At 36.4% G+C, this 25,776-nt stretch overlaps 1 pseudogene; it reads left to right on the top strand.

Annotated features, from left to right (window-relative positions):
- Positions 1-7,769: 7,769 nt before the first annotated feature.
- Positions 7,770-12,020, top strand: LOC101439367 (omega-amidase NIT2 pseudogene; annotated as a pseudogene).
- The last annotated feature ends 13,756 nt before the right edge of the window (positions 12,021-25,776 follow it).

Below are 25,776 nucleotides of genomic sequence, written 5' to 3'. Positions count from 1 at the left end.
GTGAGTGTATTTATGAGAACATGTGTATATTCATCAACGTATTCCTCGATGACTCATGCTGAAATTTTTTTTATTTGTTTGTCCTCTCTTCACCATGATCCATGAAGCAGAAAAGATATTAAATTGTGTATGCAGGAAGCTATTTCTGTTGTTGAGCATATTCATTTATGTAACAGTATGCATAAGCTGCTGACACAGAAGCTTCAGGCTTAAATAATTTCATAGAGAAGGTGTACAGTTTCAAGTTTTGTTAACTGCACTAGCTGCCAAGTTCACTGATTTTTAAAATTGCAAACTAAGACTCAATTTTTTTAGAAAATAAAAAATATTTTTTAGAAAAAATATTTATATACATAAATGTATATATTATATACACACAATTTTATGCATATTATGAATTAATTTGTTTTTTTGTCAGGGAGACAATAAAATTTTATTTTCAAAATGATATTTGCATTCCTTCTCCTCAGGTTAGTCAGCAAAATATGGTCAAAGTAATATTTATATAATATATTATGCAATGGGTTAACTGGATGCATTTAATCACAGTGTGTCCTTTTTATCTTTAATTCTATCCCAGAGGAGGAAGAGTTCTTTGTTGTCTCCTTTTTGTTCTTGATCTTTTTCTCTCCTGCCTTCTTCTGGATTTACTTTTTTCCCTAAAGGAAAGCTCTAATTTCCTTACTCTTTTAGATTCTCCTGCTTTTTCTTTTCATTCCTCTCTTATATACACAGATTTCAATTCCATTACCCTCAAACTATCATAGTTTTCTTGCTTAGCCTTGCCCTAAATCAGCTATTTCTCTTCTTCCTTTCATTACAAAATTTCGTGAAGTTCTACACTACTTTCACTAACCTGTCTTTATCCTCCGCAATCTTATTTCTGATCCCAAGTCACCTATATTCTTGAGGTAAAACAACTGTGAACTGTGAAATCTAATAATCTAAAATGCATGATTATTATTACTGGAGTCATTTTTTGGAAGCAGCTATATTCAGAAAATAGCATGTATTACATGTATATCCTATGCACTGGTACTACAGAGATTAAAGATGCTACTCAATCTCAAAGAACTTAGTGTTAATGAGGGTGATGGACCTGAAACAATCATATAAGGTGAGGTAATGACAGGTGAAGGTGTGTGTTTTTTAAGAAGATACAATGTGTATTATTTGCTGATCAAGAATGTTATTCATTTAGGAACATGACATCTTTTAATTCAGGGATTTTCATGGTTTATTGGACTTTAAAAAGAATTTTTTTCAAATTTGGAGAATGATACTGCTTACAAAAATCTCTGATTTTTTAGATGTAAACCATGAGTTTTTAGTACAATAATGGTGTTTAACAGATATGAAGAATATCACACTTTAAGATATTAATGGAACTTATTTAATTCCTTAAAGAACTGCTTTTATATACTATGAAATGACTAAGCCATTTCTTTTGGAATTCTCTTCCATTTTATAAAAACCTGTTTGTTATATTTCTACCATTTAAATACCATTTTCACATCATCTAGAACTCTGTAATATTAAATATATGTGTTGATATGCAGACAGACATGTAGCAGAGTTTGAGACTGACAGCTCCTTGAAAAAAAGGGAATTTTCATTAATCATTTTAATCATCTATATAACATATAACCTTGCATAATTTACTGGAATCACACTCTTTAAGTACGAAGTTACTGCCAAGGTTGTGCTCCCATCTTTATCATGTGGCCACAAAAATATTTCTTCTTTATAATTCACTGTGAAGTTTCTCATTTGCCTTGGTTTCTATGGACACAACTGTTTAACTCAAGACCAGCCAACAACTAAAATGTCCTGGTTTGAGAACTCTGTTCCTTATGGAATATGGAGCGTAGCCTCCTTTTGTAATGCAGTGATTTCAGGGGAAAGGAGTAGAAATGGAGTCTGTGTTACAAACAAAGATAGTCGAGTGAAAAAATGCAACAAGATTGGTCATAATTATGTGAAATCAATGGAGTGGAGGGAAAGCAAAACTAGCTTCTAAAGGATGACATGAAATATCTAGTATTTCTTTTGGATCATCAGAGTTGCCATAGACCTGGAATGGTTTCAAGTGTTATTTCAGTTCTCCACACATCCAAGTAGATGTCTGGGTTTTCTTAATTTCCTATGATTGGATAAAAAAGGTTCAAGAGGTTACCTGGACAGGTCCTGTTCCTTGTAATTGGAAAATGTCTAATGTAATATTTACGTATTATTTAGGAATCAATGAATCTTATATTGTCATATCACATTTTCTTACCAGCAGGCCAGTCTTACATTATATTATTAACATATCGCCTTATGCTTTTTCTAATATTTCCCATCAGCAACAACTATATTTTTGCCAAATAATATGGGTAGTATTATGTGCTATTGGTAACATTCTAGGCTTCATTATGCATGTGGGTAAAACTACTACAAAGAAAACTAAGCAGTTGGGCTTAGGATTTTTATGATACATTTTCTTTCATAACGTTCATAATTTAAATTAAATATCTACTCTTGTTTTTTATTTTTTACAAATTTAAATAAAATCAGAGATAAACATAGTTGTCAGTAAGTGGGGTCTGGTTAATTGAAGATTAAATACTTCTGCAAAACTTGTTTATGTGCACTTAAAGTTTTAATACATGAATTAATTAGCAGACTCACATTTACAATATTTAAATCTAGTTTGGGGGAACCTATGGGATTTTGGTTATTAGTGTTGCACTATTTCCCCAACCTACAAAGGCAATTAAGTAGCAGGGAACTTAATAAAGTTCTGATAAAGGGAAACCTTTATCAGAATAATCTCTTTTTTTTCTTATGTTACTTTTTAAATTAAAGTTAATAGATCACAAGCAACGTTACATTAAAAAAAACAAAAACAAAACATAAGAGGTTCCCATATAACCCACTCCCCACCCCCCCACCTCATCATTTTGTAAATTGTATTATTTTGAAGATATATACATCACACAAAAAAGTTACATTAAAAAATAGAAGAAGTTCCCGAATAATCTCTTTAAATTGATGTCCACTTCATGGTCAAACTGCAACTTTGGTATCTCATGTTATTTAGCATTTAATGCCTAGCAAATATGAGTTCTATTCTTTGAATTACTTTCGATAGTCTTCCAACTTCTCTGTATGATTTGCTCACAAGTCCACTCTTAGCTTTTGCCAAAAACCTTTAAAAGTAAAACGTATTTTGCAATTTGCTAAGGCACTGAGTGGTACATTTTTACTTTGAATATCTAATGGCATCCCACGGACTTCAGACAATCATTACCTGTTCAGTAAGACCAGAAACTCAAATTAAAGTTGAAAAACAATTCACTCAACTATTCAGATAGATTTGATTTCATAGAGCTGATTCCTATTCATGGTACCTAAAATTTTGACCAGAGTTCTAACATAAGATATCCTATATTATTGCTTTAGATTAATTTGCTTTACTTTAATTTAATTATTAACTCAGGGATGTTAGCCCTTTATGGTTTCTAGGCAGAACTGATATTTGTAGCTCATAAGATGATACAGATTCTTTCTTGATTTTCACCACTCTATAGATTCCAAAACCTTTAGCAAATATGACTTCAATTCCAATCCAACTCTGTTTTGCACATACCATATTGAGAAAAACAATATAAGTATGAATGTTAGAAATAGTGTGCATTATTATTATACATTCATAAATTTAAGGAGAACATAGAAAATATATAAAAATTTAGAACATTGACAAAAAGTTGAATCAAATTATTTTAGGATTCCTAAAGATTTTTTAGTATAATCATCCTAATTTCTAAGTCCTAGGTATATAGCCTATTGCTATGTTAAAATTTTAAGTTTCTTAACAAACTTTCAGTAGTTTTCCTTTTTTGACCCACATAGTCAACAGATCCTCCTTTACTCAAAGTACTGTTTCACATATAAAGAAGGCTTCTTCAGGGAAAAGTTATTTCTGTTTCAGTATGATTCAATGATAGCAATATTCTCTCAAATAGAAATATATTCCAGAGATATATGTACTTAGCTATTCTCTTTGGATTCTATCCAGTTGTTAGAGAAAAGTTGGAGCTTGAAATCAAACAGAAAAACATTGCCTAAATGTATTAACTATTCACCTCTTTCTATACTGAAACACTATTTATATAAGAAATGGCAAAAAAAAACCATCTTTAAGACAATCAATGTATTTATTCTGACAATCTGTCAATGCTCAAGTGTGGCAGATTTCTCTTCAAACATAAAAATCCTGTACTTTCTATCAATCTTAAAGCATATCTAGTTTTTTAGTGAAACTATATTTAGTTACATGAGAAAAATAAAAGTCCTCATTTATTAGAGAAACTTCTAAGGATATGTTCTATAGAATATCCAGTTATAATATTCTGCTAGTTAAAGAATTAGAAAATATGTAAGATGGTTTTTATAAAAGGAAGTTATGCTCATTTTCGATATGACAGAATATATACATATCATGCTCCTTTCTCTCCCAAGATTGCTCTTGGAAATATATTGCTCCTAGAGATTTTAAGCAATAAATAAGCATTTGTTGTACAAAGTCAGGATAATTTGATTGGCAAATTAAACAGTAAAATATTTCAATAGTAAAAAAAATATGAATGGTGGTAAAAATCATTCACAAGGAAAATATATTCCAAAGAATGTACTTTATTAAGTATTAAAATATATATTCATTTTATTTTAAAGACTCAGGAATATTTTATTTTATTTTATTTTATTTTTTTTAATGCATCCTCCTTTGCAGTGGAGGGCCAGATTTGGATTTCCTGGTGCCTGAGTTCTAATCTCAGCTCCACTACCCACCAGCCCTGTGATTTTGCCCAAGTCGCGGAACTCCTTGGTGACTAGGTTATATGATTACGAAATGGAGATATAATAATCCAAATCTTGTGGCATTTTTGTTAGGATTAGAGATGATACATGAAACTGACAAAACGAGTGCCCGGCACATAATTCCATAGCAATTCAAGCAGTAAACTAAAGACAAGACAAGACAAGACAAGACAAGACAAGACAAGACAAGACAAGACAAGACAAGACAAGACAAGACAAGACAAGACAAGACAAGACAAGACAAGACAAGACAAGACAAGACAAGACAAGACAAGACAAGACAAGACAAGACAAGACAAGACAAGACAAGACAAGACAAGACAAGACAAGACAAGACAAGACAAGACAAGACAAGACAAGACAACCAGAGAAACACATTGAATCTTTCCAGACATCGTAAAATTCCTCCATCAGTTTCCCAAGTGTGACTTTTGCAGCTTAATACCATTATTATCCCTAGATATTTTGTAAGCGTGCCTGACACCATTTATTGAGACAGCTGCTTTCTTCTGGGGACTTTAATGGTAGTGCAATTAGTATGAAACCAAGGGCAGTATTAATGCTTTTTTCCCCTGAGAATGATTGTCATAATCACATGGATATGAGGGAGAAGTCAAGAGAAAACATATATACTGTGAAGTCTGAAGGGTCATAGGCCCGTCTGGAATGACCCAAGACTTCTGGAGTAAGAGCAATAATGAGTAATTTATTTATCTTTCAGTCTGTTTTTCTGTAGGTAAATTTCAAGAATGAAAACTAAAAAGTAAAATTACTTCTTGCCCATACAGGAAAAATCATTAGAGAAACAAAACAACAAAGTCAAATATTTCTACAGGCAAATAGCAAACATTTGATTTTATATATTAAAAATGGATTCTAATATTTGGAAGTAGATTTTAACAAATACAAATTAATTTCAAAGTGCATGACAAACAATAATGGTAAAAGAATGGTTTTTGCAAGAAATTTACAATCATCTGGCTCTAGGTACAGTGAAAATTTAAAGTGTGACAATTATCTCAAAGCAATTTCCCTGTCTCGTTGGCTTTTCCTGATTCCACCTACACTAGCTGTATAAATTTAGGCATGTTGCTTAACTCCTCTGAGCCATGGAATGATTTATTTCTTGATTTACAGGACAGGTCTGTGGATTAAGTTAGAACAGATGTAAACCAGAATTATCGGCACTGGGTAGCGTCCCATTAAAGTTAATACCTTTCACCAAGTCTCCATTCAGTGTGACAATTTATGCTAAAGAAACATCTTGGAGCTTCCTTGCAGGAAGCCGATAAAGTCATAGGATATAAATTTTAAATTTACAACAAGTTTGTATGTAAGTAAGGATAGTACCCTGTATTTGTAATTTGCTTTACAGTTTACAAAATGCTTTTCTGTTATAGCTTAGTTAGGTCTCATAAGAATGCTTTGAAATATGTATGGTAACATTGCTATACGCATGTTAATAATAAAAAATAATACTGTATGTTTTATTGGGAATAGAAACAATGGGTCTTCTGCATATCGCCCATATATTGACCTTCCCTGAATGGTGGTGATGGTAGCACAACATTGTGAACGTAAACACCACCAAATTATACATTTGCAAGTTACTAGAATAAAAAATTTAAAAAGCCATAAAACTGTACAACATAAAGAGTGAACTCTAATGTAAACTATGGACTACGGTTAATAGTACAATTATAATAAAATTGTTTCATCACTTGTAACAAAGGTACCACACTAATGCAAAGTGTTAATACTGTGTGTGAGGTAGGGCAATGTGGGAACTTTGCATTTTCTGCATGATTTTTCTGTAAACCTACTTTAACTTTTCATTTTTATCTTAGCTAGATACACTGATTTATCTGTTTTTTAAATCAATAGTCAGTATTGGTAACGGAGAACAGTGCTCCTTTATTTTCTGCTTTTCACAACGTTGAAAAGAAAATGACCAGGGATAATTTGAGGTAAACTTTGCATTGATGGTAAGAGTGGCATAGTAACATCAGCCTCAGGGCATGATGCTTTGAGCATATTAAACCTTAATTTCATCCAGCTTTTCATGTGGGGCATTTATGTTTTGTTATGTTATTCTGCTTCCTGAAGTGTTTACTGGGCATTTTTCTCAGTTGCATATATTTTACAAATTTATTTGTACTAAGTATCAGAATTAGTTATGAGACAGACACTTGAGATTATGAGTTTTTACATTTACACCACTAAACAGCAATCTACTTTTTAAAATCTCTGAAAAAATACAAAAGTGAAATATTTGTAAAAATTATGTGATTTTCTCTTACACAAGGCATTATTTTTAAATGTCAAGTTATTATAACAAAAATCTAGACACAGAGAAACATACTGAAAAACAAACTGCTGCATTTAGATGAGTAAAATATTAAAAATTCAGAATGTCACAGTATAATTTCATTTGTATAATAATATCATACAAAGACCAACGTTATCCATATTTATGTAAACATTTTATTAACTTATGTAACTGAGACTGTGAATTCCTTTTTCTCCATAATATATATATATTTTTAATCCAGAATTCTCTTGCAGCTGCCATCAACATAAAGTTTTTGATGTCTCTCTTAGTAATAGTCTTCCAGCAGAGGACCCCAGGACAAGGATTCTAGTGCAAATGGATCTTGGGGGAAGTGCATGGAACATGGAAGGGGTGGTACAGGAAGGGAAGGCAGCCAATGATGAGCATGTTTTCAGAGTCGTAACCACAGTGGGCAGCTGCAGCTTAACCCCTGCAGAAAACACTCCGTGATATTGTTCAAATAAATGCCTCAGAAATATCTCACCCAAAAAGCTGAGATCATTAGACATAAACTTCTAAAGGTCATCGGGTGGGCTGTCCTGCTTTTCCACTCCTGTGGGCATAGCCATCATCCATGGCCCTGAAGAAAAGCCTCAGGCAGAGAGTTGCAGATGCTGGCGTTTGGAAACCAGCCAGGGTACCCCTGAGACAATAAGGTCTGAAAGACAGGAGCACAGCACAGTGACAGTGATGGGGGTGTTTTCCAGGTGGCTGGCCTGACAGTGGGTCATTGGTCATAGTCTTTTCAATGTTGCAGAAAGGGGAAATTAAAGGTCACTGAGCCCCTTTATCAATATTGATATTTCATTTAAGAAAACATAAAAATCTCCCTCTGAGAGAGAAACTGCCATGGAGTTCAATCCCTGACAGCCTCCGACTGCAGCACTTTTGGCATCTGCTGCAGCATTCCAGCCAAGGACACTTTCTCCCTGGAAAGCTCCAGACTATGACTGAGCATAGCAGGAATTCAGCAGTTGACCACTAGTCTCAACACAGTACTTCCAAATGGAAAAATCTTTGCTCTGGCCCCCCTGTTGGGCTGGCTTTGGCTTTCTTGAGTGGGCACACAGTTAAAGGCTCTTCTCACCCAATATTCTTTTCTTCCCTCTTTCTTTTCACAGATGATAAACCTGAAACCTGGGACTTGAAAACTTTCCTTGTCCATTCCTGCTACCTCTTGCCTTTATTTTTATCAGACATCATCCCCAAATAATCTCCTGCACATCTAACTCCATCTTGACTTCTGCTTCCTGGAGGAAGTGTGAAGCAATCTAGACTTTCTGAATATCTTGCAGAATATTACACTGACATGTAACATTGATGGCTTAATTCTGATTAGTCAGCAGCAGTTAGAAGCCTTGGTAAGACACACATGTTCCAGAAGATGAGCAATAAATGATACAAAGATCAAATGACCTGTTTTTAGAGATCCAGTGGTGGAGGCATAATAGGATATCTCTTCCAAAAGTAAAAGGCAAATTGCTGCATCCTGCAATCTCTACTACAAAAAAGGAAACACAGTGCTTTGCAAGTTTCTTCAGGTTCTAGGCAAGCACTTCCATGCTTAGGAATACTTCTCATGTATGGGGTGACACAGAAGGCTGTCAGATTTGAGAAGAGCCTGAAGCAGACAAAAGCTCTGGCAGTAAATATGTTGCTAGTGCCATATGACCTAGGAGGTGTTATGGTGTTAGAAGTGTCTTGGTGGAAGAAAAACACAGTCCAGTGTCTATGGCAAACTATAGTGGGATGATCATAATACAAGCCCCTGGGATCCTGAAAGAAAGTCATGACATCTTCAGGACAGAATTTCCTGTTTTCAAAATAGCATAGGACATCAAGTGAGCATGCACCGGGGTCTGTTCATCCTAACAAGTCATAAAGTTGGATAGGTCCAACAGCAATTGGGCATGAGCCCTAGCAGGACTAGAGGCATTGAGTAAACATCATTAGCAGGTCTCCCACACTCCCTTGTCATGCACAGCAGTTGAATAAATGTGCTTTCTCAACTCATACTTATATATGTATGTTGTGATCTATATGACCAAATATAGGAAGAGGAAGAAACTGAGTTAGTTTAAGAATGATCCAGTTGCTGAAAATGTAAATCATTATTTTTAATGATTGTTGTGAGATTTACCCTATTGCCAATATATAAACATGTTCTATGACATTCCACTCTGAATGGTATGTAATAATTAAATGACCATAGAAATAAATCAAGAACTCATGCTGGAAATGGCTCGTTGAATTTACTGTGGATTCTTAGTAATGGTTACTTACATGTGTCTTCTTTTGCCCTTACTTCATTTACTCAGTCAAGAAAAAACAAAACAAAACATCAACAATAACAAATTAAGTTTCTAAAATGAAAAAAGTAATTTTCATTACCGAAGAATTTGTAACGTCAGAAACAATTTTTCACTTCAATGAGCGAGTGCAAGGATGAAAGGCTCTGATTTGTCTCCTATTAATTATTCCAGTTTCCCTGCCAATTACTCTATTTCAAATCAAAATCTTCAGTGCATTTAACTCATTGTAAAATTTTTGTTAGTATTTTTCCAGAAATCGAAGTGATCTTTGTCATTTCTTCCATTAATAATATCATTTTATTTAACTCAAAAATCCTTACAAATACACAAAAGAGTTATTTTGCATCTTCTTAAATGATTGCTATGTCTCACAGTTATATCTCCAAAACTTACCTTTATAACATATTCCATATGTTTCACATCATCAACGTATTGCTATGGCTAAAATAGAAGTGGCAATCACCCAGAAATTTATGCAGATATTGCTGGGAGTTTGGTTCTCCCCTCCTTGAGAAATAGTAAGCAATTTGCATTTATATGTGGAATGGTTGCATAATGTTAGGTGGAAGCATATTGTTGTTATTGCTGTTATGGGACTTTAAGTATGGAGAAAAGTTTGTATGTGTATTGCAAGCAGTCTAAAAGAAAGAAATGGTTGATTGGCATGTATTCTTTTCCATTAGTTTTCTTCTTATCGCGGAAACTAAAAGCTAATTTTCTTAAGCTCCTTTGTAGCTGGGGTTCTTTAATAATTTAAATCCAACTTTAAACGTAGCTGCAGGAGATAGAGTGAAAGTGAAAGTGAAAGCCATTTTTTCAACACATTTCCCTTTACTTCTGCTGGTAAACATCATTGGAAGGATCTGATTCTTCTTCGATGACTTGAAAAATGTGGAGACATAGTTCTCACAGAAGCAGCAGCAACTTCTTTGTTGACCAGGTCTATGGCAGAGCTCTAAAAATCAAACCTGGTAGCAAAGTACAGAGCCCTGTTACTTCAGACTTCACAATAATTATGACTGTCATTTAGTGGTCTACACTGCACACTTTCCTGGTTAAATTAGCTACATTGTTTTCAGTTCTTTAAATATTCAATTTTGATCAATAGAATATATGAGGTATTTTAATGTGTTGCTGAATACAATTTTCTATAATTTTAAGATTGTTTCTTCGTAAGTTCAAAAAAACGAGATTTGTTTATAATTTTTGTAGTTCTTGTCCAGTTTTCACATAAAAATTATGCACTAACCTAAGTTCTTCCTAGGACCATGCCTCCACTGAATTCAATGATAAATTTCGGACAAATTACAAAAAACAATTCCCGAGGGCTATGAAAAGTAAACAAAACAATCATACTGGGCAGTGGAGGCAAAACTTGAAGAAGTGGAGTGAGTTTACTGTTTTTCATTTTGTCTCTCATCAATTTGCCCCAAGGGCTGGCCCCAGTCTCTCTCAGGGGTTAATTCGTGGCTAAGACTGATAAAAACACTACCGTCTTTCTGGTATGAGGAGCAAGAAAAAGCAGCGCCTGTATTCAGAAACTAAAGGGAACCCCAGACGACAGAAGGCTGGGAACGGGGATTCCCTAACCCTGCGTATGAGCCCACGGAAGTCTTAGCCCGGTCCTGGCCCTCGCGGAGCGGCCCCTGCGCCCACGGAGCTTCGCGGGAGCGCCTTGGCCACTTGGTGCGTGGTCCTCATTCAGCTTCCAGTTCTTCATCAAATCAAATAACCTCGCTGGGGTTTGTGGCCTCATCCGCGAGCCCGCAACGCAGGCAGCCAAAATCGTTTCTCTGCCAGAATGCTTTAACTCTCCATTTGGCACGACAGAGTTTCCTGAGAAAATTCTTGGTGAATCCACACAGACGCTTTCTCAAGCAGCAAAGGAGTGCAGCATATATCCCACGGGAGGTTCCATTCTGGACAGGGTGCTGGGAAATTATGTAACACCCGCGCTGTGTTTGGGTCTGATGGAACTTTACCGGTAAAGTAAGAAAGATTCATCAGTTTGACATTGACGTTCCTGGGAAAATTAAATTTCACGACTCTCAGACATTGAGTCCTATGCTACTTTCCCCACATTTGATACCCTTTCCTGCGGAGTGGGCCTGGGCATCTGCTACGACATCCGCGGTTTGCAGAGCTTGCATAAATCAGCGCAGAGAGAGACTGCCAGCTCCTGGTATACCCTGGAGCTTTTATTAATAATTTTTAAAATTATCTGACCACTGGACCCAGCCCACTGGGAGTTGCTTCAGCTTGGCCGGGCTGTTGATAATCAGGTGTATGTGGTCATGGGATCTGCAGCCCCATATGACCAACCCTCCTATGTTGCTTGGGGATGCCGTATCGTCATGACCTCCGGGATGAGGTCTTAGCCAAAGCTGGCACTGCAAAAAGCGATCGCGTATTCAGAAATAGACACAAAGAAGCTGGCTGAAATACGCCAGCAAATTCCCGTTTTTAGCCAGAAGCGATCAGATCTCTACACAGTGGAGACAAAAAAGTCCTAAGGTGTATGTTTTCAACGCGTCACGGAACAGTAAGATAGGATTCTGCAAATTAATCAAATCTCTATTGATTTATTTAATGAAGTTTTTGTTTTTTGTTTTTTCAAAATTTCAGCCATTTCCCTTCCTGAGAGCTCTCAACTGAGATGCTGGAACCTTAGCACACTGGTATTCTCCACCCCATATTAAATAGTTAAAAAAGTTAGCACGGTCACTTACAAAGACTCAGACTGGAACTGAAGAACAGAAGGAAAGGGTGCTGGCCCCAAAGCTTCCTCTGTACTTCAGTTGCCTCAGAGTTGTTGGCAAAAGTATCAGATCTTGGTATCTTGGTGGTTGATTCACCTCTATATTTTATCCCACTTGCTGGTGTTAGAATAGAACCCATAATCTAGAAAACATTGTCTGGGGCTACTCTTTTCCAAGCAATACTTTAAAAGTTGATTTCTTTGGTGATGGTGGTGCAGTGTCCATAAGTAGCTACGGAGGAAACAAGGTGAAAGATCCTTGGTTTTGCCAGAGGAGGTGACAACCTCATCCCTCATAGCAGCTCTTTGGGCTCTATAAATTCAAGAAGGAACTAACCATTCAACCCCAGATTCTCTTGGTCCTGGGAGAAAAGCTGTGTTAACAATGAGCCCTATGGCAGAATAGCAGTGATGACAGTTGGTGAAGGCAACTAAAGTATGAATCTGTACAAAAGGTTTTCTTGATAGGGGTGAGTGTCTGAAAATCTCATCTTTTTATTTCCACTTTTCTTTCTAGTAACATTTTCTAGTTCCCTAGATAAAGGCAAGTCTTTCCCTTCATTGTCACTCCTCTACTTTAGTCATCCTCAAATACTTGGTCTCAGGATTCTTTTGGACTATTAAAAATTAGGGATGCCAATGAACTTTTGTTTATATAAGTGATAGCTAGTGGTGAGCTGGTAAATGTTTAACAATCAGCTGTCTGAAAAAAGCCCTGATTTGTAGTAGCATGTGTGAAACCTAAAGCATCTCCTACCTGAGCAAGGTTGCCCCTGCCCTGCTTGCCCCTGCCCTGCTCAGATTTCCCTTCTTTTAACACCCTGGAAGCAGCAGAGCTTTAGCTGCTAGAACCTTTAGTACAGCCGGCCCCTAGCACATCTTGTTTTGAGAAAAGAGCACATACCAAGATGTTTTTCCAATACTTACATGCAAGAAGCCCCTAGGACTTAGCCACATTTGTTCCTCAACCATACATAACCAGTTACCACAGGTACAGACATACTCAGGTGAACTTCTTTCTGTCCCTCTGCACGTAAGTTCCCCTAATAAATACTTTTGGACTAATAGTAATAATAATAAAAAAGGTCTTAGCTTAAAGCTTGAAATAAATTTTACAGGATGTACCCAAAATACTATAATAATAGCTCAAGGAATTGAGCTGAGATTTGAACCACTTTCCACAGATGACTAAAGAGAACTTATAAGCTGAGACTGCTAAAACAAAAACATTAACATGCTACAAAGAATTATAACAGAATGTAGAGTCTATATAACTTAACATGTATAAAGTTTAGAATACAACTTATTATTCAACATCAAAGTAACTAGGAAAATGTGACTGATTTTGAAGGGAAAAGAAAATGCAAGATGCAAAATGGAATTTTCAGGCAGACTTTAAAGAAGCTCTTTTAATTATGCTCCATGAGGTAAAAGAAAATGTACCTGAAATGAATGGCAATATAGGAAATCCCCACAGAAAATTAGACACTATATATAAAAAAAACTAAATGGAAATATTAGACTAAGATATACACTATCTAAATTTGTTTAAAGGTCACTGTATAGGGTCAACAGAAAAATGGAGATAACCGAAAAAAAATGTCAGTGATAGATCAACAGAAAAGTCCAAATAGAGGAAAAAAGATCATAACGAAAACACGATATTGCATAAACAAACATATCAAAAGATCTAACTTACATGTAATTGAACTACAGGAGGAAAGGAGTAAAAGATTGGGGCAAAAAAATATTTATATAAAAACCAACAATTTCTCAAATTTGATTAAAGATGTAAAGATTAAGAATCCTAGTGAACTGCAAACAGGGAAAATTCCAAGAAGACAATGCATAGACACACCCTAGTTAAATAATTTAAAGTCAAAGGTAAAGAAAACACTTGAAAGCAGCCAGAGAATATTGACATGTAACAAACTGGGGAACAATTATTTGAATGATTGCATATTTCACCTCAGAAAGCAGCCAGAAAATATTGACATATAACAAACTGGGGAACAATTATTTGAATGATTGCATATTTCACCTCAGAAACCGCTAAAGCCAGAAGCCAGTGGAACATCTGTAAAGTGCTGAAAGGAAAAAAAGCCAACCCAGAATTCTATATCCAGAGAAAATATCCTTCAGGATTAAAGGCAAAATAAAGACATTTGCAGATAAAAGAAAACTAAGAATTCATCATCAGCATTACTGCTCTTTAAGAAGTCTGTCAGGCTGTAGAGGAACAGTTGGATCTTGAAAATGATGAAAGTGCATTAGAAATGGTAAATATCTGGGTAAATACCAAGTAAAATATTTCATACTAATATTTAAAAATATGAATGACTAACAATAACTTTTCTTTCGGGGATTTTATTGTGTGTGGATGCAATTTGTATGAACACTATAAAATAAAAATAGCAAGAGGTGGGATTTGTAAGTTTTATAAAAAGTGATACAATATTAACTCTAAGTGAACCAAGAAAAATTGTAAATGAAGATATGTATGTATGTATTACTATATATTTAGTAATCCTTAGAGCAATAAAAAATAATACAAAGAGATATAGATAAAAGAGAAATAAGTAAATTAGAATAAAAATGTTCAAATATTCTAAACAATGAAATGAGAAGGGAAATAGAGGAGCAAAAATTAATAAAATTGTAGACATAAGGCCAACAATACCCATTGAGTAGCAGAGAATGATAGAGTGGATAAAAAAGCAAGACCAAACTCTAGTTTCATCCAAGGGAGACACTTTAAATACAAAGCCATAGATAGATTGAAAATAAATGGATAGAAAAAGATATACCATGTAAATAGTAAGCCTAAGTTGGCTAGAGGGCTATATGAATAACAGATAAAATAGATTTCAAAACGAAGAGCATTACCAGAGATACTGAATAATATCCCATGATAAAATGGACCTTTTATCTGGAAGGCACAATTTTACATGTTTATGTCTAATTTCAGGCCCTTAAAATATAGAAATTAACAGGATAAATAGATAATTCCAAAATTGCAGTAGGAAAATTTTAATACCTATGTCTCAGCAATTGATAAAGCAACTAGACCAAAAATCAATAAATATACTGAAGTTCTGAATCACACATTAACAACCTTGATTTAACTGACATTTCTAGAACACCGTATCCAACTTTACTTTCAAGTGCACATGGTATATTCATCAAGAAAAATATGTTGGGCCATACAGCAAGTCTCAAGAAACTTAAAAGGGTCAAAATCATTCACAGAATATCATTGACCACACATGATTAAATAAAAAATCAATACAATAAGATACCAGTAAACTTACAAATATGTAGAAATTAAACAACAAATGTAAAAGCAAATTATAGGTCAAAGACAAAATCAAAAGGAAATTTAGAAAATATTATGAACTGAAGGATGATGAAAATATAACATCAAAATTTGTGGGATTCAGTTAAAGCCATGTTTAGAAGAAAAGTTACCCTATCTTATACTTATATTAAGAAAGAAGAAAGATTTAAAATCAATCTAAGGTTTACATTTGACAGATCACAGTGATAATCTGTTGGTTGGTAAAATGCTGCCTGAGATATCAAAATCATAAGCAAAGGATTGCTAGTGAACACGGAATCCAAGGTAACAAACAGCAGACAATCTTTTTTTTTTTTTTTTTTTTTTTAATTTTTTTATTTTTTATTGACTTTGTAATAATATTACATTAAAAATATATATGTGAGGTCCCATTCAACCCCACCCCCCCACCCCCCCTCTCCCCCCCCCCCCCCAACAACACTCGTTCCCATCATCATGACACATCCATTGGATTTGGTAAGTACATCTTTGGGCCCCTCTGCACCTCATATACATTGGTTCACATCATGGCCCATACTCTCCTCTATTCCATCATGTAGGCCCTGTGAGGATTTACAATGTCCGGTGATTACCTCTGAAGCACCATCCAGGGCAGCTCCATGTCCCGAAGACGCCTCCACCTCTCATCTCTTCCTGCCTTTCCCCATACCCTTTGTCCATTATGTCCACTTTTCCCAATCCAATGCCACCTCTTCTATGTGGACACTGGATTGGTTGTGTCCATTGCACCTTTATGTCAAGAGGAGGCTCAGATTCCACCTGGATGCTGGATGCAATCCTCCCATTTTCAGTTGTAATCACTCTAGGCTCCATGGTGTGGTGGTTGTCCTTCTTCACCTCCATCTTAGCTGAGTGTGGTAAGTCCAATAAATCAGATTGTAGGTGCTGGAGACAGCAGACAATCTTGAGGGCAGTTTTATTCAGGCCACAGTGAGGCTTTAATGTCCCTCAACAGAAAACATTGTTTCAGTGTCCCCAGCTCTTTGGACAAGAACAAACTCAGTGTGTCTAACTTTTGTTTTTATTAAACTCCTTTTGTATGTTTTTAAAATTACCTGACCAAAGTTTTTAAAAAATACGTTTTTTCAAAAGATTTATTTATTTATTTATTTATTTATTTATTTATTTATTTTTCTCCCTTTCTCCCCCCACCTCAGTTGGCTGTTCTCTGTGTCTATTTGCTGCATGTTTTTTGTCCGCTTCTGTTGTTGTCAGCGGTACAGAAATCTGTGTTTCTTCTGACAACGGGAATCTGTTTCTTTTGGTTGCGTCATCTTATTGTGTCAGCTCTCCGTGTGTGCGGCGCCATTCCTGGGCAGGCTGCACTTTCTTTTGTGCTGGGTGGCTCTCCTTACGGGACACACTCCTTGTGCGTGGGGCTCCCCAGCACAGGGACACCCTGCATGGCAGGGCACTCCTTGCGTTCATCAGCACTGCACATGGGCCAGCTCCACACAGGTCAAGGAGGCCTGGGGTTTGAACCACGGACCTCCCAAGTCATAGATGGACACCCTAACCACTGGGCCAAGTCCACTTCCCAAAAAATGTTTTTTAATTGAACAATGCATGGCTTGCTTTGGGACTGAAGAATATAAAAAACCTAGTCTCTATGTAAAACAAAAAACAAAACAAAACTAAAAAGACTTCTACATGTAGTGGTAATTATAATTCCATGTGTTAATTCCTAAAATTGTGGGTGATATGAAATCATAAAGGAAGGGCAGGGAAAGAAGATGAGAAAGCAGGATATTGGAAAAGTTTTCTACAATAGGAGATAGCTATGTTCTGAAAAATTCACAGACATTAATTGGTGTGTACTACAATTGAAAGGGGCTATTGCAGGCAAAAAAGTTCAAAGGCACAGAAGCTTAAGTGACCATGGAAAGTAGAGCAATTACAGCTGGAATAATGGGGCGGCGGGGGGGGGGGGGTGATTTTTGGAGAAGAGATCAGAGAAAATGCTGCAGAAGTAGTAGGAATGAGTGCATTTGGGGATGTCTTGAGATTTGAAATATGCATAATCACCAAGGAGACATGTACAATAGATGTTTGTTTGGATATATATATATCTATCTATATCTTATTAGAGGGTTTAACCTGTGGGTAAGTATTTTAAAAATATCAGAAGCTTGAAGAAGACTTCAACTACCATTGACGAAAAACTAGAATAGCCTTTTCACTTTCCTTGAAGACACTGGAGAACTAGCTATGCAAGAAGGAATTGAAGTATACTAGAGTAAAAGGAGGGTAAACCAACTATCCACTACTTTTCCTAGGAGGCTCTTGCTAATGCCTGCTGCAGTAAAAAATAGAGAAGTCTGACAGAGGACCTTTAGAAAAAGGCAGAACCGCCAACAGAAATTTAGGCAATCTGGTAAAAATTGGAATTCTGGGCTACTGAAGTAGCTGTCACATGGAGCCAATATCCCAGAAAGAATGAAGGTCCAGAGAAATAAGCCCAAAACTTAGTACCAATTTCCCCCTTATTGGACGTGCCAATTACTCTGTAAAGGTCCAGAAGCTAAAATTGTCATAAGCCAAGAATGAATGATAAAATAATGGAAGGAAACATAACAGAATATGTAATGGAAGGAAAGTTAATGTGGTAGGAAAATAAAATAAGAAAATACTTATTTTTCCAAAGAAGGCAAGAAAGGAGAAAAAAGTAACATAAAATAGGAATTATAAATAGAAAAAAATATGAAAGATGTGATTATACCAGTAATTATATTAACTGTAACAGGTATAAAAACGCCAATTAAAAGACAAACATGGCGGCGGACTTGGCCCAATGGTTAGGGCGTCCGCTTATCACATGGGAGGTCCGCGGTTCAAACCCCGGGCCTCCGTGACCCGTGTGGAGCTGGCCCATGCACAGTGCTGATGCACGCAAGGAGTGCCTTGCCATGCAGGGGTGTCCCCCGCATAGGGGACCCCCACGCACAAGGAGTGTGCCCCATAAGGAGAGCCTCCCAGTGCAAAAGAAAGTGCAGCCCGCCTCAAAATGGCACCGCCCACACGGAGAGCTGACACAAGATGATGCAACCAAAAGAAACACAGATTCCCGTGCCACTGACAACAACAGAAGCTGACAAAGACGCAGCAAATAGACACAGAACAGACAACCAGGGTGGGGGGGGGGAAGGGGAAATAAATAAATAAATAAATCTTTCAAAAATATATATATAAAAGACAAGCATATTAGAAAGGGAAATGTCAAAAATTTAAAATTACAGTTATTTGACAAAAAAGGCAAGTAAAACAATGAAATTCAACACAGAATATTGAGATATATATTGTCTCTTAATTTAGGATCAAATTTATGTAGTGTTTTGGAATAGGATGGCATTTTCTTAATAAATGATAATAGTCCAATTTCTATTCATATTGAAAAAAAATTGCATAAATCTTAAACCCTACGTAACACCATATAAAAAATCAGTTTAAACTGATTTACATGTAAATGGAAAGAAAATAATAATGCTTTTAGAAGAAATAATAAAAGATTATATTAATTATTTTGGTGAGGAAAATATTTCATTAAACACAACTCACAAAGCACTAAACATAAAATAAAACACTATAAATCTGACTACATTAAAATTAAACACTTTTCTTCTTGAAACATTAACAGACTGAAAAGCAAGCCACAGTGATAGAAGGATAAATGAATTGCATATATTTGACAAAAATTTACATTCAAAATACATAAAAACTCCTATAAATGAACAAGAAAAATGACAGTAGAAAAGATAAAATCAAAAGTCTTTAAGAAGCAATACATGAAAGATGGTATTTAAATGACTAATAAACATGTCAAACCTATTCAATCTCTTTATCAGGCAACTCCAAATTAAAACCATGATGTGGGAAGCAGATGTGGCTCAACTGATAGAGCTTCTGCCTGCCATATGGGAGGACATGGGTTCGATCCCTAGGACCTCTTGGTGAAAAAGAAGAGAAAGCGTGCCTGCAGAGCAAGCCAGTGTCCTTGTGAGTGTCCGCGTGAGTGCCCGCGTCATGAGCCAGTGCCCTGTGCAAGTGAGTCATGCAGCAAGATGATGACGCATCAAAAGAGAGACAAGGGGAGAGTCAAGGTGAAGAGCAGCAGAAACCAGGAACTGAGGTGGTGCAATTTGACAGGGAACCTCTCTCCCCATCAGAGATCTCCAGGAACAAATCCCAGTGAATCCTAGAGGAGATAAAATGAGAAGAGAAGGCAACACAGACAGCAAAAAAAAACAAAACAAAAACAAAAAACAAAACAAAACAAAAAACCCATCAGGGCAGGAGGAGGGGAAGTGAGGGAAATAAGTAAATAAATAAATCTTAAAAAAAAAAAACCAAGAAATCCCCATGATGTTATGCCATTTAATTGGCTAAATTTTTTTTTATTCCCCCCCACCCTGTGACCTTTTGCATGCTGTCTGCTCTCTGTCTGTATTTATTATTTATTTCCCTTCCCCACTTGTGGCTTGCTCACTGTCTGCTCTCTGTGTGCATTCACTGTGTGCTCCTCTGTGATTTTTTGTTTGTTTGTTTGGTCTCCTTTTTGTTGTGTCACCTTGCTGAGTCAGCTCTCCACTGCACTTGCGGCCTGGGCAGCGCTCTGTGGGCTGGGTGGCACTCCACAGTGCCTGCAGGCTGGGCGGCATTCTGCAGGACGCGGAGAACCTGCCTTCACGAGGAGGCCCTGGGAGCAAACCCAGGGCCACCAGTATGGTAGACGGGAGCCCAACTGACTGAGACACAGCCGCTTCCCTGGCTGGCTAAATTTTTTTTTTAAATGAAGAAGAAAAAGAAAAACATGAAACTGCCAAGTGCTGAAAGAGATGTTAAACAACTATAACTTATTCAATGTTGTAAGATGATAAATGGGTTTAAGCACTTTGGAAAGCTATTTGACAGTATTTACTAAAGTTAACTATACACATGTCCTGTGGTTCCACAGTTCTACTCACAGGTTTATATTCAACAAAAGTGTGTACATAATTACACTAAAAGACATATACAAGAATGGTCATAAGCACTATTTTAATAGAAAAATTATGAGATGACCCAAATGTGATTTGATAGGTAAATGGATAAAAATTGTGATATAGTCACACCAAGATATACTATCAGCAAAGAACTACTGATAACAAACAATAATATGGACAGATATCACCAATATTATATTGAGCAAAGGAAGACTGACAGAAAAGGTTACCTTCTGTGTGATACTATCTATTTGATTTCAAGAGCAGATGAAAGTAATCAATGGTCATTGAATCAGGATAGTTATTATTTTGGGGAGGACCACAGAGACAGGTGGGGTTTCTATGCTTTGATCTGAGATCTGGTGGTTACACAGATGTCTTCACTATCTGATGACTCATTAAGTTTAAGATTTGAGTTATTTCTTGACTGCTCATGGCTTGTTCTACTTGGTTACTTTTTAGTTAAAAATAAACATTATCAGCATGTAGCTGGCATTTGAAACACTTCATGTATTTGAAGAGACAATAATAGTAAAGTGAGAAATGGAGAAAGCTAAGGATAGAACCCTAGAAAATACCAACATTGATGAGGTCCACAAAGGAGATTAAAAGGAGGATACAGATTAATAGGAAGCCAAGTTAGTGGTTGTTAGTGGTTTGCAATAATTAACAAGCTGTAGCTCAGTTTCCCCTGATATGCATTGGGAAGAGGCTAATCCCATCCCCCATAAGCCTACATGTCCAAAGCATGGTGCTTCCCCACAGGTTAAATAAACATAGAGACGGGAGTAAAGGGAAATGGAAACCTACATATCAGAGGGAGATAAAATTCCTACAGAACAAAGAAACATCTGCTCCTGCAGCATTCCAAGAAACCATAACTCCATAACGCACTATCTTCTAGTCACTGTCAGGGAAAATTTTCATCTCTAGGGCTTCCTATTGGCCGCTGCACTTCACTCAGACCCTCAGCCCCCTCCCACCAACTAGCATTTCCCCGCCTAGGGAAGTTCTGCATAAATCCAAATCCCCACTTCCAGGGATGGCTGAAGTCTCTCTTCAGGCCCCCATCATGCTGTTGGGGGGCCGAAGTCTGTTCTTCAGACCCCCTCTGTTGGGAGAGCGTCTCAATAAATCTTTCTTTGTCTGATGTCATTTCAGTCTCCATATCCCAGTAAGTGCCGTATTTTCTCCAACAGTGGTATTAATAAAATTCACATGGGGAAATTATAAGGAAAAGTAAAGGTCAGAAATGTTTTATATTAGAGTGAGAGTAAGAGACACACGTGTTGCTTCAGTGTTGTCTGGGTGAGAGTCCAAATTAGAGTATAACAAATGAATGAGTGGAAAAGAGAGCATGTTGATCACATACCTAAGAAATGCATTCATATAGAAGCCAATAAAAAAGAAAAGGAAAAAAAACATCCTTTATTGCTAACACAAGTGTTTAAGTTTCTTATATAACAAGAAGCATGACATTAGGTGCCTGCCAATAATGGACCAGAAGCACAATGCACATCTGAAATCTGTGCAATTATCTCATCCTTCTTCTTTTGGTACCAATTAAAGGTGGAAAGAAGTGGCCACTTCTTTCCCTTTTAATCTGACTCCCAGATCAAGAGAAGCTTTGATGTTGTGCATATATAGACACTTCGCTGCTCCAAGCATTATTAGAGTTCTCCTAGCAAAGAAGTGGGGATTGAAGATGGGAAGGCAACTCAGAATCCACGCTTCTTCCATATTCAATACTCAATATATAGAACACAAGCCTCTCTTCCATTAGGGAAGCCATCCCTAATTCTCATCCAGATATTAAATCCAGATCGAAGTCCTGAATCTCTGGGTAAGGTACAGTCTTTTTCATCATTCATTCATTCTTTCATTCATTCATTCATTTACCAAATTTTTGTTGAGGGCCTGCTATGTTTCTTAAGATACATTTGAGACAAAACAGAAAAATCTCTGCCATCAGAGAGTATAATTCCATCAGGATGTCGAGTTATATGTTTTGACTGAAAGTCAAATTATGTTCCCCCAACACACTAGTTGGTGATGAAGGAATAGAGTAAGTGTGTGAAATTCCCATTTGGAAAAGGAGAGGATAGATAACACAAAAAAGCCACTTCTCCAGGGCACATTTTAACCTTTGCTAGGTAGTTTCATAATTTCTTTGAAAACAGCAAATGAAACCTTGAGAATTAGCGGTGGGACAAGCCAACTGAGGTACTTCTTCCACTGAAATCTTTACATTCTCACCAATCACTGCTGGTTGACACATCCTGGTACCCAGGATGGTTCTACTAATTAGTGAATTTATATGAAAATTATGTGCTTAAGTCAGAAGTAAATATTGTATCTGCTTTCCTAGTGTGAGTAACAACAATAATGAGACACCAGTTCCTAAAAGAACCTGGAGTAATTTTTGGATTTCCACAATGGAATCTGGACCACATAAAGGACTCCTACAGGGCATCACTAGTTTAGGCATTAACATTTAGGCAGCTATTGTCTGTATTCTGCAACACATGCTCTTCTGTATCTGAGTAAAGGGTAGATGAAAAATTATCAAAAAGCAACAAATATAGAGTAAAGGGGTAAAAAAGGTAGAAAGGCAAGGATCCAGAGGGTGAATGACTTGATTAACACATAGAATGTACTAATCTCTATAGAACAATAACATAATACTCTGAATACACTAGGCAGATAATAGTGTATTTTAAATGTTCTCCCCATGCTGCTGTAGCCACTTCTAGAAATGGACTATTATTAAATGCTCAGCAATTGAAGCACAATGGTTAGAGTTCAGGAGTTATTCAATAAAGTGCTTTAAAAATGTCTCATCATAGCATTAATGTTTCTAAGCAACTAATTCTATGGTAGTGTTCCACTCTCTCATCATTAAATAAATTAGCACTCTTTGCATATGGGGGTTGAGTAACAACATTTCTTTTGGCAATTTATTTGAAATTCAAGAAAAATTTTGCATCCCCATTCTTATTTTGGCATTTCATTAGTTTTATCAAGTGTGCATTTAAGGTATTAAAAATTCAGGTCTATTACATGTAAGGAAAAGCACATGAATTTCAATGAGAAATATTAATGAAATGGTGAGAAGTGAGACAAATGGATATGTGATGATTAAAGGAGGTTTTGGTTCCACTTGAAGATGTCACTGTCACAGTTCAAGTGGCATGTGGTATGTTTAAGCAGCTTCTCCTAAGTGTGGAGATAAGGTTCTCAAGGTGTAGGAAGGTGAATTACATACTCAAGCCACCCATGTACACATCCTTTTCTGAAAATAAAGCCTAGAAGAGAAAGCTCTGAACTCTGAACTTTTCTAGCTAATAAAGGTATATATATATATATACACCTTTATAAATGTATATAAATTGACAAGGATATGTATATACACAAGTTGACAATGAAATGAGGGAAGGGAAAAAAAGAGATAACTGACTCTAGGACTAATTGGGTATTTTGTAATTTACAATACTTGACAATTTAAAAAGGGGGTCATAGGTCAGTGATGTACTGAATCCCAAATCAGTATCAGGAAAGTTGTTAAAGTTGTCAAAGTGTACTTTCCAATTACTTTAGCCTACAAATGAGAGAAACCTTGAAGAAACAAACTATAAGAACAAAGTAGCCTACCACACTGATTTTTCAGGATAATAAGATATCAAAAAAAGGCATCAAGTAATAAACGGATTTCAGTATTGCTGGGAAGGATTGAGCTATACCTAAAAATAATGTAATATATAAACACATTTTTAAAAGAGATTACATATATGTAGTGTTATCTCTTGTGGAATAGACACACAGGTCAAGGAGGTCAGGGGTTTGAACCACGGACCTCCCATGTGGTAGGCGGATGCCCTATCCATTGGGTCAAGTCTGTTTCCCCAAGGTTTTTATTTATTTATCTTTTTAATTTTATTTTAAAAGAAGCTTTAGATTACATAAATGTTACATCAAATATATAGGGGATTCCCATATACTCCATTCTCTTCTCTCCCTCACTTTTCCCCATTAACAACATCTTTCATTAGTGTAGTACATTTGTTACAATTGATGAACTATATTGAAGCATTGCTACTAACCCTGGTCTATAGTTTGTATTATGACATACACCTTGCATTGCACAATTTTATAGGTTTTGACAAAATATATAATGGCCTATATCTGTCATTGCAATGTCATGCAAAACAATTCCAATGTCCCCAAAATGCCCCATTTTACACCTATTCTTCCCTTTCTCTCCCCTCAGAACCTCTGGTGACCACTGCCTTTATATCAATGTTACAAGATCTTCCATTGCTAAAATAACAATAAGACTATATTAGTCCATAGTTGTATTCCCCCCTTACGTTTGTTCATTCCTCAATCTTGAGGATTTGGGGATAGTGATGCCCACCCTGCTTCTGATTGAGAGGTGGCATGGATCCCTTGGGGCAAATGGATGGAAGTGCCTTGCTTGCAGTTGTAGATACACTCTGTCTTTTTGGGATGGGTGTTATTCATCATCATCATTTTGTTAGTTGTCCTGGGTGAGTCCTATGAACTGGAGAGTAGATGTTGCAACTTTGTTGAGATTCAAGGCTCAACCAGCATATGAACAGCTGGAATATTTAAGTCTCTGGAATACATTTTTAACTGGTATACTGCTAATTAAAGGTTCAAATAAAAGGGGCATAAGAACCATGTGTAACAGGGCCCACTGGATGGAATGGAGGAGAGTATGGGCCATGATGTGGACCATTGTCTATGAGGTGCAGAGGTGCCCAAAGATGTACTTACCAAATCCAATGGATGTGTCATGATGATGGGAACGAGTGTTGTTGGGGGGGGGGGGGGGGAGAGGGGGGCTGGGGGGGGGTGAATGGGACCTCACATATATTTTTAATGTAATATTATTACAAAGTCAATAAAAAATTTAAAAAAAAAAAAAAAAAGAACCATGTGTAAGAAAATTATAAAGTCCAACTCTGATATATTGGAGGGTAGGTTATCATATATTCCTACCAACAAGGTGTTGAATTCCTGGGGTTGTCTGCCCTGTCTATACTGTCCATATGTCTCTAGAGCCCTCAGGAGTCCCCCTGGCTTAAGGCAGTGTTTTTTACGGGACTCAGTGAGATCCTCCTGAGACATACATAAGCATAACCTTTGGAATG

Source organism: Dasypus novemcinctus, chromosome 7, assembly GCF_030445035.2.
Source record: "Dasypus novemcinctus isolate mDasNov1 chromosome 7, mDasNov1.1.hap2, whole genome shotgun sequence".
Taxonomy (NCBI): domain Eukaryota; kingdom Metazoa; phylum Chordata; class Mammalia; order Cingulata; family Dasypodidae; genus Dasypus; species Dasypus novemcinctus.
This window is presented reverse-complemented; position numbering and strand designations above follow the sequence as displayed.